Here is an 11,983-nt window from a genome sequence, read left to right as displayed (position 1 = left end):
ACTCATTGAAATAACTCCCAGCAAACCAGACAATTATTTGCTTCTAGAACACATTTTGAATTCAGTTAAAAATCTATAGTTTTTTGCCTCATGTATTTTTATACTGAGACTGAAAGTAAATAATTTACTGGCAAATGAAGTTTCATTCTGTAAACCTTTCTAATTTTCAAAGAATTAGATTTACGTTAGAAAAAGGAGGTGTGGAGTACTTAATTGTAGAAGAAATTAGTATGGGGTTTTTTTTGTATTTTTTAGGATGGCACTATCTTTAGTAAGTTCTCTTAAATAATATATACATAGAAAATAACTTTATTTTTTGAAGTACATATAAGAAAAGAAGATATGACTTAGAGACATTGGAATGAAAGCCAGGCCTAAGCAGGATTTACCATGCATATTTTCACTAGTCTAAATTAATATCATAACCATCACAAGCATTGGGGATTTTGCAATAATGCCTGTGCTAGCCAGTTGAATTCGCCAAGGACACTGAAAAGTACTTCAATATTAAGAGAACACATTGATAAAGACCCTAATCTTCAGCATAGATCATTGAAATGTTGGAAAACATAAAGGAACACTGACATACAAAAGAAAATAAGGGTGGAATTACAACATAAGTAATAACATAGCAAGATACCCTGTCACTTATTTGGTTGAAAAGGTGGTAACAGATTTGTGAATTTGTTATTATGATTAATTTAGTATAGCCTTGTATCCACTGCAATCTTGTGTTTGCTAGCATTGTATACACATGATAATGCACAGAGTAGGGGCATGCAAATCACGTAAATGCATGTAAGCCACTGGAAAATAGCCACAGTATTACAGATGAAATGAAAGGGTGTCCTATAGGCCTTGCAGAGTTGTGCCTCCAAAGAAATCAAATTTGTTAAGGTTTTCTCATACAGCTCTCTGATGGTAGTCATACTGTTTATAATCTTTCTTCCCAAAAACCCTTGCAGTATCATTCAGAGGGAGTCCAATGCCTAAGAACTTCTCAGTAACTAAGAGTACACATATAATTATATCCAGACTTTTTTGACTTATTTATCAATGGCTTGTACAAAAGAGCAGATGCCTTGCAGTACATTTGCTAAGGATACAAACCTGGGAGTGCTGTGCAGCCCTTCAGAAGGGTCTTGGCAGTTTGGAGAGATGGATAAAGAGCTTTCTGAAATTCAAGAAAGGCAAATGCAGGCTCCTGCACCTGGAGAAGAATAACTCCATACCCCAGTACAGGCTGGGGGCTGGTCTGCTGGAAGGTGGCTCTGCAGTGAAGGACCTAGTGGTCCCGGTGGATACAAACTATCCAGAAGCCAGAAGTGTATTCTTATGGACAAGAGTCCTGGGGTATATTAGGAAGAGCACTGCCAGTAAGTTGAGGGATTTGGTCCTAGTCCTCTATCTAGCCCTGATGAGGTTGCACCTGGAGTGTTGTGTCCAGTTCTGGGCTTTCCAGTTCAAGAGACATATGGAGCTCCAGTGGAAGGCTACAAAGATGATTAGGGGATTGGGAGCATCTCTTGTTTGAGTATAGGCTGAAGGAGCTGGGCCTGTTCAAATTTGAGAAGAGATGACTGAGATGAGATCTTATCAATGCTCACACATATCTGAAGGGAGCCTGTCAAGAGAATGGACCAGACTCTTCTCAATGATGCCAAGCAACAGGAGAAGAGGCAACAGGCAGAAACTGATGCACAGGAAGTTCCACCTGAACATGAGGAAAAACTTCATTGTGTAAGTGACTATGCACTGGAACAGGTTGCCCAGAGAGGTTGTGGAGCCTCCCTCACTGGAGATATTCAAGAACCATCTGGACACAACCCTGTGTAATGTGTTGTGGGATGACCCTGCTTGATGAAGAAGGTTGGACCTGACGACCCATGGTGGTCTCTTCCAGTCTTACTCATTCTGTGATTAACATGCCAACTTACAAAAATGCTCAAATCATAGTGATTTTACAGTGATTTTAGACTTTATTTATCTTCTTTCTTTATTTACCTTTGTTATTTTACTGTTAAAACACAGGAGAAATAGGAAAAAAAAAGGTGAAATGAGAATCAGTGACAACAAAACACTTCAAGTAAAAGCCTGAAGGGCTGACGAGCTATACAATAGTGACAAAAATGTCATCACTTTTCAATAAATAGGTCTGTCTACTGGTAATCTTAACTGGCCTCAATTTCCTGAAGATCTTGAACAATGTGAGAAATATCAGCACACACACATAAAATTGTAGTCTTTAAAAAAATACATGTTTAACATAAATTCTGAGTGGTAGGCATCACATAGTATAACCCTTATACCAGAAAAGACATAACCTTTAAGCTTGTGGTTTTTGAAACAAAAGCCAGAGAGAAAACCAAAGAAATAAAACTTACAGCTTAATGATTTCAACCAAGCTGAATTCAAGTGCTTCATCTTACTAGTGTTTTGCAGATCAGAAAGTTAATATGAATTTAAAGCTGTGTTAAGAGTAATGAGAATTTATGAAGTGCGGGTTAATATTAGAGATTAGTAATTTGAGAAATGGATATGTTTATTTATCTATGGGCAAATTAACTCACTTGGTGACCTTTTTCCACTTATAACTCAATATTCTCCACTTCCAACTCAATCTATATTTAAGCCACAATTATATACAATTTTATGTCTTACCTGATATCACTAAAGTTACCCAACAAGACCCAAGTTGAGCTCCGTTACATGATTTACATCAGTCATAATAATGATAATTATGATCACAATACACTCCCTAGTCTGTGTTGTCCTTCTGACAAAGAAGTTTTCTGTATGCATTGATTCTGGTGAACTCCTATTTGATTATCCAGTTCTTGAAAGTATCTTAAAACTTCACCTGTGATTTTTTTATTTTAAAAAGATAATTTTAAAATTATGTTTTTATTCTTTGAAAGGTGAGACATGGTTGCATTTCGTTGAAAAAACTGATGCTGAGAATGCATAAAGGCTATGATATTAAAAACATCTTTCAAGTGAGGCTATTTTCAGGTTTCTGACCCCTTTGAATATTTGGTTATTATAATGTTTTCATGTCAATTAGAGCATGAACTCTTTCTTGTATTTAACTCCTGGCAAACATTTTTCATTAATTTCTCAAGGACAACCAGGCACTGAAGAATGAGATCCAAAACTTTTATTTCTTTTATTCGGACCTAGCTATCAGTTTCCTAATAGTAATTACAGAAAAAAGGGTTGCAGATAATAAATATTTTTAGTGCTGAGAACCCTGCCAAGGTATTACAATTACATTGATTCTCCAACTACTTTGTCTTCATACACTCAAATAAAACAACATTTGACGGGATTCATTATTTTTTTCCCTTCCTGAATTCCTTCTTAACTCTTCTAAATTCAAAGTGAACTTTTTTTGAAAGACTGGAGACTGTTTTATTATGTTACATTTTTCCTATGCTTATTAAAAGATCCTCACAAAGCAAAATCTTCCTAAGAAATCAGAAAGAATGTAGAAAAAAAAGCAGATGAAAATGAATATATTCAAATAGCTCTAGCAGAACTCTGTAACACCTTGTAAAAATGCAGTGTAACAAGAAATAAATATTTTTTCCATCTTTTCCTCTGTTCAACTGCCAATCACAATTACAGCCCAGTTAAAGTGATTTCCACCATTACAAGTTGTACTGTGTCTGCATGGAAAGCTGCTAGCTTTCTTCATAACAGCCCATCTGGTGCTGTATTTTGGATATATAGCTAAACCAGTGTTGCTAACATAACAGTGTTTCAGTTGTTACTGAACAGTGTTTGCACAGCATCAAGACATTTTTTTCCTCACTGTGACCTCCCAGAATTAGGCTGCAGGTGGGCCAGAAATTGAGGGGCACTGCCAAGATAGATGACTAAAATCAGCTAAAGGGATATTCCATATCACGTAACACGATCAGCTTCAAAACCTTAGTTATAGGACGAAGTGGGGTGACTCTTGTTTTCCAAAATGATTACTGCTTAGCCACCATCTCAGTTGGCAAAGGCTGTGATTGCCTTTACATCACTTACATCCCCAACCTTTCACCTATTTCACTATCTTTATCTCAGACCACAAGGACTTGGGGGTATTAATTGTTTATGGGTTGGCTGCCTTTTTTTTTTTTGCTGATGAGGCTATTCCTGATTAAGAATATTATGATGAAAATATTAATAAGAATATCAAATTAACTTCACATATGTAATGTGATATCTTTTGGTCATAAAAAGAACTAGTACCACTGCTACCATTATTCCATGAAATTCAGATTCCAGGAATGCTAACAGAAACATATTTCTGCTTCAAGCATAGCAAAACTGGACGTAAGTGATAACATTCCTGCAATGAAAATGTTTCAAAGTAGCATTTCTAGGAATCAAATCATCATACTGCTGTCAACAGACATTTTTCAGGCTGCTATTTGCAACTGATATTTTGCCTCATATCTTATATGTTAAACTAAATCCATATTTTTAGACTTCATTTTTCTGGTAGTAGGAGAGAAAATGTATTTCCAGGTAACATTGTATTGGTAGGTACTTAAGATAAAAAAGAAAAAAACTCCTGATGAGAGAAGAAAAGGTGTCTATCTTAAGTAAAATGTTTATGAATTCCTGCAAAAGGACATTAAAATTAAACAGCAGTCTGATGTGTAGCAATGATAGTCTCCTTTTAGATGTTCTTAGTCACCCGCTGAGCAGTCACTCACTGAAACAGTTGAGATTTAAGTGCGTATCTTAGTGGATAACTGAAGTACTCATGATCTACATTCCTGATTTAATATTTCAAAAATTACATCACTATATATTACTGTATCTTGCAATAAAACAAGACATTGGAACAATAGTTATGATAGATATCCATTATAGATGGTCTATTATGTCAATTATAGACGATATTACATTATTATATTCTAAATTATAGGCCGTGTCTTATGCAATCATAGGAATGCCTGTCAACACTACAGCTATTATTTAATACTGGTTCATGGGGCAAGGAGAGCTGGAAACATGAAATGTTTAAAAAAAATTCCTGATTTAATAAATTTTTCTGGCCTCTAAATTTGTTTATTCCTTCCTGGGACATAATAACAAATATTAGAGGAGATGTGGCTTGCACCCTTTCAGCCAAGGGTCTGGCAGTATTTACTGGAAATACAGCACCCCTGGCTTTCTAGGCTTGTAACTGAGCTTCAGAGATACATATTGTGTTAGAGCTTTTATGAGCTATTTTCTGTAGGGGTAACAATGATATGCAGATGCCACCAGCACATGAAAAAAAAAAAAAAACAAAAAAAAACACAATTAACGAAAACACCAAAGCTGAGTCCAGTATAGTAAACCCAGCAAGTCTTAATAGCATGTTAATATGAGAAATAGAAGGAGCTAAATTGGTTTACCTGCCTAAGATGTTCCATGTACAGCAGCTATCTACAGTCCAACTCAGTAACAGACTAATTAGTAAAACTGACATAGCAAGAAGAGTAAACAGATTGCACCTTTACCTGGTGATTTCTGCCGGTCAAAGACATAATTCACACTGCTTCCTGTAAAAGCTCCAAAATATAGCAATTATCAAGATGTGCTATACAACTATTTCTGTTCAATAAATTAATTCATCTGACTTTGAAATTTAGTAGTCTAACATTTTATCACCCTCAGAAGGCCACTATTATTTTGGACAGTACACTCTTCAGTAAGACATGGAAATTAAACTAGTAATCTCCTTATTTCTAATTACATTGATTTAATGAAATATGGTTTTGCTTGTGAACCTTAAATTTAAGGAAACAATTGGTAGTCTTCACACAAGAAACTATTAATGGAATGACTAGAAAAATATCAAGAACTCTTCTCTGACTCTGCTGCTTCTTTTACAACAAAGCTTAAGCTAATATATGCAAATAGCAGTAGTTTTAAAAAATAGATTTATATTATAGATACTTCAAAACTCTGAGTATAAATATTTAACAAAACTCTGACAAAACTTTTAGCATTTATCTACAGTCTGCCCTTCCAAAGGCAGTTTAATCTCTCCATCTTCACATTGTAAAATGGTAGAACCCTTTTATACAGCTGAGGAAAAACAACTTCATTTTCTATTGTTTTTTTTTAAAATTAAAATCCATATTTCTAAAAACCAGAACCCATAGCACCATAAAAATTACTCATAATTTTTTAAGCCCTTAGATTTCAGAAATCACGATTCAGGCCACTAGGAATATGGGCTAAGTCTTAGAAATCCTGAATGAAACCGAAAAACACGGAAAATATTTTCAGTTCTGCGGTTCTTTTCAGCTTTCATTAGAGTTATTTTAGTTTCTCAGTCACTGCAGAACCCCAAACCCATCTCTTCTTTCTTTACTGTTCTCTTTGGTTCGGACAGCCAGGAGGCAAAGGATCCTATGCAAAGCATGAAAAGATGTAACAAGAGAATAAGTTCCCAACTCTTTTACATCTTTTGGATTCTTCTAAGTTAGTTCTTAGGAAATGCTTATTAAAGGATAAATTCCTACACTCAGTTGAAGTTAGACATCAACTTCAAGAAAGAGTGCATTTCACTCTAATTTCATAACCATCAGTATCAAAATTGGCAGCAAAGCTTTGCTGTCCCAAATTGAAACAGACTTTTCTGTTATAAAAATGAGCAAAGAACTAAGGTAAAAAGAAGCAAAAGGGATTTCTTCACATTCATGCATTAGAGAGCACACCTGAGAGTAGCTGAAAAACTGAAATCCAGTTGTTTGAGATAGAGAAGACAGCTACCAGTGTGGGGTTCCTACTCTCTTCCATACCAAGTTGCGTATGGGAACCCAGTGGTATCAGTCTATTCTACAGCATTATTACTCTAAGATCTCAAAAAAAATCCAAAAAAACAAAAAAAAAAAAACAAAAAAACAAACAAACAAACAAAAAAAACCACCCCCCACACACACAAAAAAACAAACTCCAAAAAGCAATATAAAAAATCCCCCAAGTTCCCTCCCAAAAAAAACCCACCCAAACAAACATAAACCAAAGCAAAACTACCACAACCAAAAAACTAAGCTATACCTTTAAACCCTCTGAGAGTTACCAAGGTTTTCTCGTACTATGATAAGACTCAAATGAGGAATTCAAGTGTCTTCTAGCTTTTCTAGTATATACAGAAGTAATCCATGGAACCTCCCCCAAGCAAATAGCTATTTTTCCTGTGTCACAATACCTAGAGATATTTTTAGCACATACTTTTGGCATCACTCATATGACTCATATAGATTTAGGCATTTTAACTTTCATTTTACTTTCAAGAATGTCTGTTGACAAATAACTAAGAAGCAGTTCAAACTCTGCATGCTTTTTGCTTCATCATCTCAACTTGGCTGAAGTAAAGAGCACACATCAAATACTTATATTACATATCAGAAATGCTTTCTGCAGGGAAACAGCAGAAGACTGGGCTCAGTCCTGGTATGGTTCTATAGCACTTTACAAACATAACTTTCACTCCTACTACAACAGACCTAAATCTCAGGCATTCAGCCTTCCATTTTGCTAAACACACCTCTTATTTACTTAACTTACATAAGTTAATTATGGTATAAAAACAAAAAAGTCACTATAAGAAAGTAAGACAAAGTCTTACTGACCACTGAGACCACTGAGTACTTGGACATCTATCCTCTCAGGGAACAGCAAGGACCAGCTTCTCCCTGAGGGCTGCAAAGCCAAGGGGGATAGCATAGCCAGGAGGGAACAGAAGCCAGAACCTGATCTCACAGTACTCAACCAGGACAACACCTGAGATGGTGACTCAACCCAAAGCTCAGGTCATAGGACAGTAGCACAGTGACTAGACAAGACTGAGGTCAGTCCGTAGGTCACAATCAGGACTGTGAGCATTGGACCTACCAGGCAGAACCAGGGTCAAGCCAGCCACAGGTCAAACACCAGTCCCAAGGTTCCTGTAGGCAGGCACAGCTAAGCAAGACAGATCACCGCACCTTAGGGAGAGAGGAAGCACCCAGGGCAGAGCTTAAATACAGCTCCCAGCCCAAGGCTGTGGATGGAGGTCTCAGGTGAGCCTGGCTGGGATTATTAAGGCTGACTGATGCACTCACCATCCTGACATGTTGACTGTCTGTCCTTCTAAAAGATTTCCAATATGGACTCCTGTAGCTTCTGACTACTTCAAAGGAACATTTTTAGAGTTTTTTGACAAGATTTCAGACCTTTTTTTTTTTTTTTTTTTTTCCCCATTGAATAGAGTTTGCATTCTGGATTTTTTTATACATTTTTAATTTCTGATTGGCCTACCCTAGTCCTGCTTTGTTGTTTTTTTTTTTTTTTAATTTTGTTTTATTTAAATTGTGAGTTGGTTTTGGTTGTTGTTTAGAATACACAGAATTCATGTGATAACCCATTTTTTTGTTTCCACTTCTTTTCACTGTAAATTGAAAAACCCTGGTTCAGTCAAGCCTGATACACCAGGCTGGTTCTATGACACTGCTAAAAGGCTTCAGGGATTAACATCAGTTACAGGCTATGTGATGGCCACAACAGCCCCAGGAAAAAAAAAAGGTCCTTTCTGTGGATCTATGAATGTAGTAAAACCAAAGAACAGAAAGACTAAAGGGAATATTATTTTCCTGAGCAGTCAAAACCACGCAGGATACACAGAATCAGAGAGAAAACTGACAGTAACTTTTAGATTTCTGGCAACTGCTGTGACCCAAACAGCTGCTGCTGACAAACCAGGGAATGCAGTATCTCCCTTCTGCCCTTGTATCCCATATCTCAGCTGTAAGGTACAGCTGCACAGTTACTTCCAAGTGGAAATGAGTGTACTCTGGATGTATTCTAAGCCTGAAGGATGGGATAATTTCCAAACCAGAAGACATGTTGCCAACTTAGCATGATCTTGAGTTATTAAGCCTTGCTGAAAAGATGCACATAAAACACATGTATATGCCCCAAGGGGGTGAGGTTTTCCTGCCTCCCTACAGAGTATTGCATGGATTTACATCTCATTCCCAGTTCTTCATATCTACCTTGCCTGCATCTGTGTGTTGATAGGACAGCTGTTTTCAGTGTTTTAAGGATGTTTAGACATTCCTCAAGTGAATTAATGCCCAGCGTCACATACAGAGACTCTTGATTCATAATATATATCAAGAAGGTAAAATGTCTTAGTCCATTACTTGCTTCCAGAATGTATATTCATCTTCAGAAAAGGAATAAAAATTCCTACATGCATAGGTATTTTCTTTTTCCTACCACTAAGCTGTTGAATACCAGAAGCTATTCAAATTATTAAGAGGAAAGAGAAAAAAGAAATGTTTAGAAGTAGATATTTAAAGCCAAACAAGCCCAAAATGATCTCTCAGAAAATGGTAAAGAAACGTGAAAAGTTCTAAAGGATAAAATTGCTGTGAAGCACTTGAATCAACAAAGTGAGTGTTTATAAAATGTTTAACTGCTTTTGTAATTTAAGGTACATTATTTACTTCTATAAAATTAACTTTATGAGCAGCAAATTCTTTATGCAAAACCAGTGTTGCTTATGCTGAAAATTTATTGTTATAATATTTGGTTGTTTTCATTAAGCTGTGGATTTCAACATTATTACATTTCAAGAGACTCTCAGTTTTAATTTCAAAATAAAAAACTATTTTATTAACATTGAGTTTTAGAGAAAATAATGTTTATATGCTAAATATTCAAAACCCATAAAACAAATACTAAATATGTAATAAATAGAGTTTAAGAATTAATAAATTCACAAGTATTATAATCCAGTCAACACTTTAAAAAAAAATCTTGTTTCAATTTCTAAGTGGCTGAGATTATCACTTCTACAGTTTCATAACTTCTCTTTTCCCATAATGTATTTGTAGCATACAGAGCTGATATAAAAGCTTCATGTAATAATGTCATCTTTGGGTTCATTTTTATGGTGTATCCTTAGAGGTTTTTCACTCATGTTTCAAAATGTCTTTGCAAGAAAGCATCACTGCAGTCAGAACCATGTCAGGAGCTCAAACTTTAATAAGAAAACTTCTGAAAAAGTGCTTTTTATCAGGAAAATCATGCCCCCTTGATTCACTTCAGCAAACCTCCAGGTCTACATCATGTCTTGTTTCTGTCTTCTAAATGAAAATGTCTTCTAAGTGGTAGTTACTTCATTTTTGCAAACATAGAGAGAAAAAACAATGTCACAACATTTTTAAATGCTTTCCTAATTACCATAATGTTAAATACTTTAGCAGAGATTAAATAGTTAAAGGAACTGAAGACAAGAATAGGCACCGAAGTCTAACACTGTGTAAGACTCCACTTCTTTGGTGACATCATGAACATTTCAGAGACATCTAAAATTACATACTGTGGAAAAAAAAAGGACACCAACTCTATAGGAGTATACTGGTTTTGATCTGTTTCTTAAATGTCATCTAAGCCCTGAGAGGAACCTAAGCTATACTTCTCTCATTGAACTCTCAGCAGGGACAGTGCTGTGTCAGGAAAGTTGAGATGTCCTCTCCTTCAGGCTTGGAAGGTTTGAGCTGATAGGTCTCTTCTCTTAGACCTGGCCTTGACTTTCATTCTCCCTTTGGAAGAAACTATAATGAGTAATGCAGGGAACATAAATGAGACATTACTCTAGTTCCCATTCCTAAAACTGTTCCCATTTTTAATCAAATGGTCACTGAATTAACTCATCTCCTTGGCAGGTGCAGAAGGACAAGCCCTCGTACTTGCTTCTCCGACTGTAAGAATCAGAAAGCCAGAGAGTTTTCAAATCCTCATGTTCCTGGTAGGTTTTAAGACAATTTATAATTTTGGACTGTGCAACAGTATAGGCTCTGAGATTCCTGTTCATGCTAAAAAGATTTACTTAGTACGTACTAGTTTCCTAGAAAGAATATTTATTTAGGGAAACCTTTGAAAAGTTTTCTGAGATTCTAATTTATAAGCTTGAAAAGTTTGAAAATACTGAATGTCAGCTTCTTTAAATCAATAATTTCCTTCAGGTTCCTAAGTGCAGTCCCTTTTCTTTTTCTTTCGCCAAAACACCTTTGAGAACTTGGGACTGAATGATGGGAGGCAACAAGACTTGGTCACCCAATGTACACCGATGCCTTGAGGACACACATCTATATATTCTTGTGTCTAAAAAGTTTTAGAAAATCTAGGATTTTGATTCATGTATGCAGAAGCAAACATCGGAGATTGTTTTAGAGGAATTAATTCTGAAATGAGGAAGAAAACAGATCACTGTGGGGTGTTACCATCTTCAGAAGCTCGAGAAATTTTGCCAGTTTTCATCTACCAGCCTGGCAGCTCCTAAATCACAGAGATATTTTTGAAAATGTTACCTACACTCTGTTGTGACTAATGATAGCTGAGACTCTAGAGAGCAATTTGGAGGTCATTCTCTGCCTGCTGCCTCTATTTCATCAGTCCTCTCATGGGGCACACTACATGCTTTGGGAAATAGTTAGGAAATTGTTGTGTTTGTAGTGCTTTGAAGATGAAAACCACTGCAGATTAACAAGCTTTAGGTTTCAATTACTCTGATTATACTTCACAAAATGTTATTTATTTATTTCAGAAGTACCATAAATCTTGTTGATATTCTGATTTTGACCCTGCTGAACAAAAGGAAGGATAAACATTTCCAGTTCTTTTCCATTTAGTCATTACTCCTTTCCTTTACTCCATCTTATATGTGGGTTGTAAAAAAAGAAAGGTAAGATGTGTTACTATCTTCAATATAAAATTTGTGTGTTTCTATGTAAACATTTCATATCTAAACTGAAAACTCAAGCATATGTTATAAATCTGTTACATCAGTATAGATGACTTTCAATTGCAAATCATGTGACAAACAGTCATATATAGTGATCTATATCTCATTTAAAGTCTTCTGCTTCAATTTTCAGCTAATAACAAGTGAGTGACATCCTCTACTCAGAAGTACCAATGCAACAACTCTGTATGC

At 35.8% G+C, this 11,983-nt stretch overlaps 1 long non-coding RNA gene across 1 annotated transcript; it reads left to right on the top strand.

The window, feature by feature from the left end:
* The first annotated feature begins 7,926 nt into the window (after positions 1-7,926).
* Positions 7,927-11,680, top strand: LOC128808217 (uncharacterized). The gene is made up of 3 exons (XR_008437407.1): positions 7,927-8,113; positions 10,713-10,795; positions 11,594-11,680. It is a non-coding gene; the product is annotated as an uncharacterized LOC128808217 (long non-coding RNA).
* The last annotated feature ends 303 nt before the right edge of the window (positions 11,681-11,983 follow it).

Source organism: Vidua macroura, chromosome 5 (genome assembly GCF_024509145.1).
Source record: "Vidua macroura isolate BioBank_ID:100142 chromosome 5, ASM2450914v1, whole genome shotgun sequence".
Lineage (NCBI taxonomy): Eukaryota > Metazoa > Chordata > Aves > Passeriformes > Viduidae > Vidua > Vidua macroura.
Note: the sequence above shows the minus strand (reverse complement) of the source record. Positions and strands in the feature narration are given on the sequence as shown.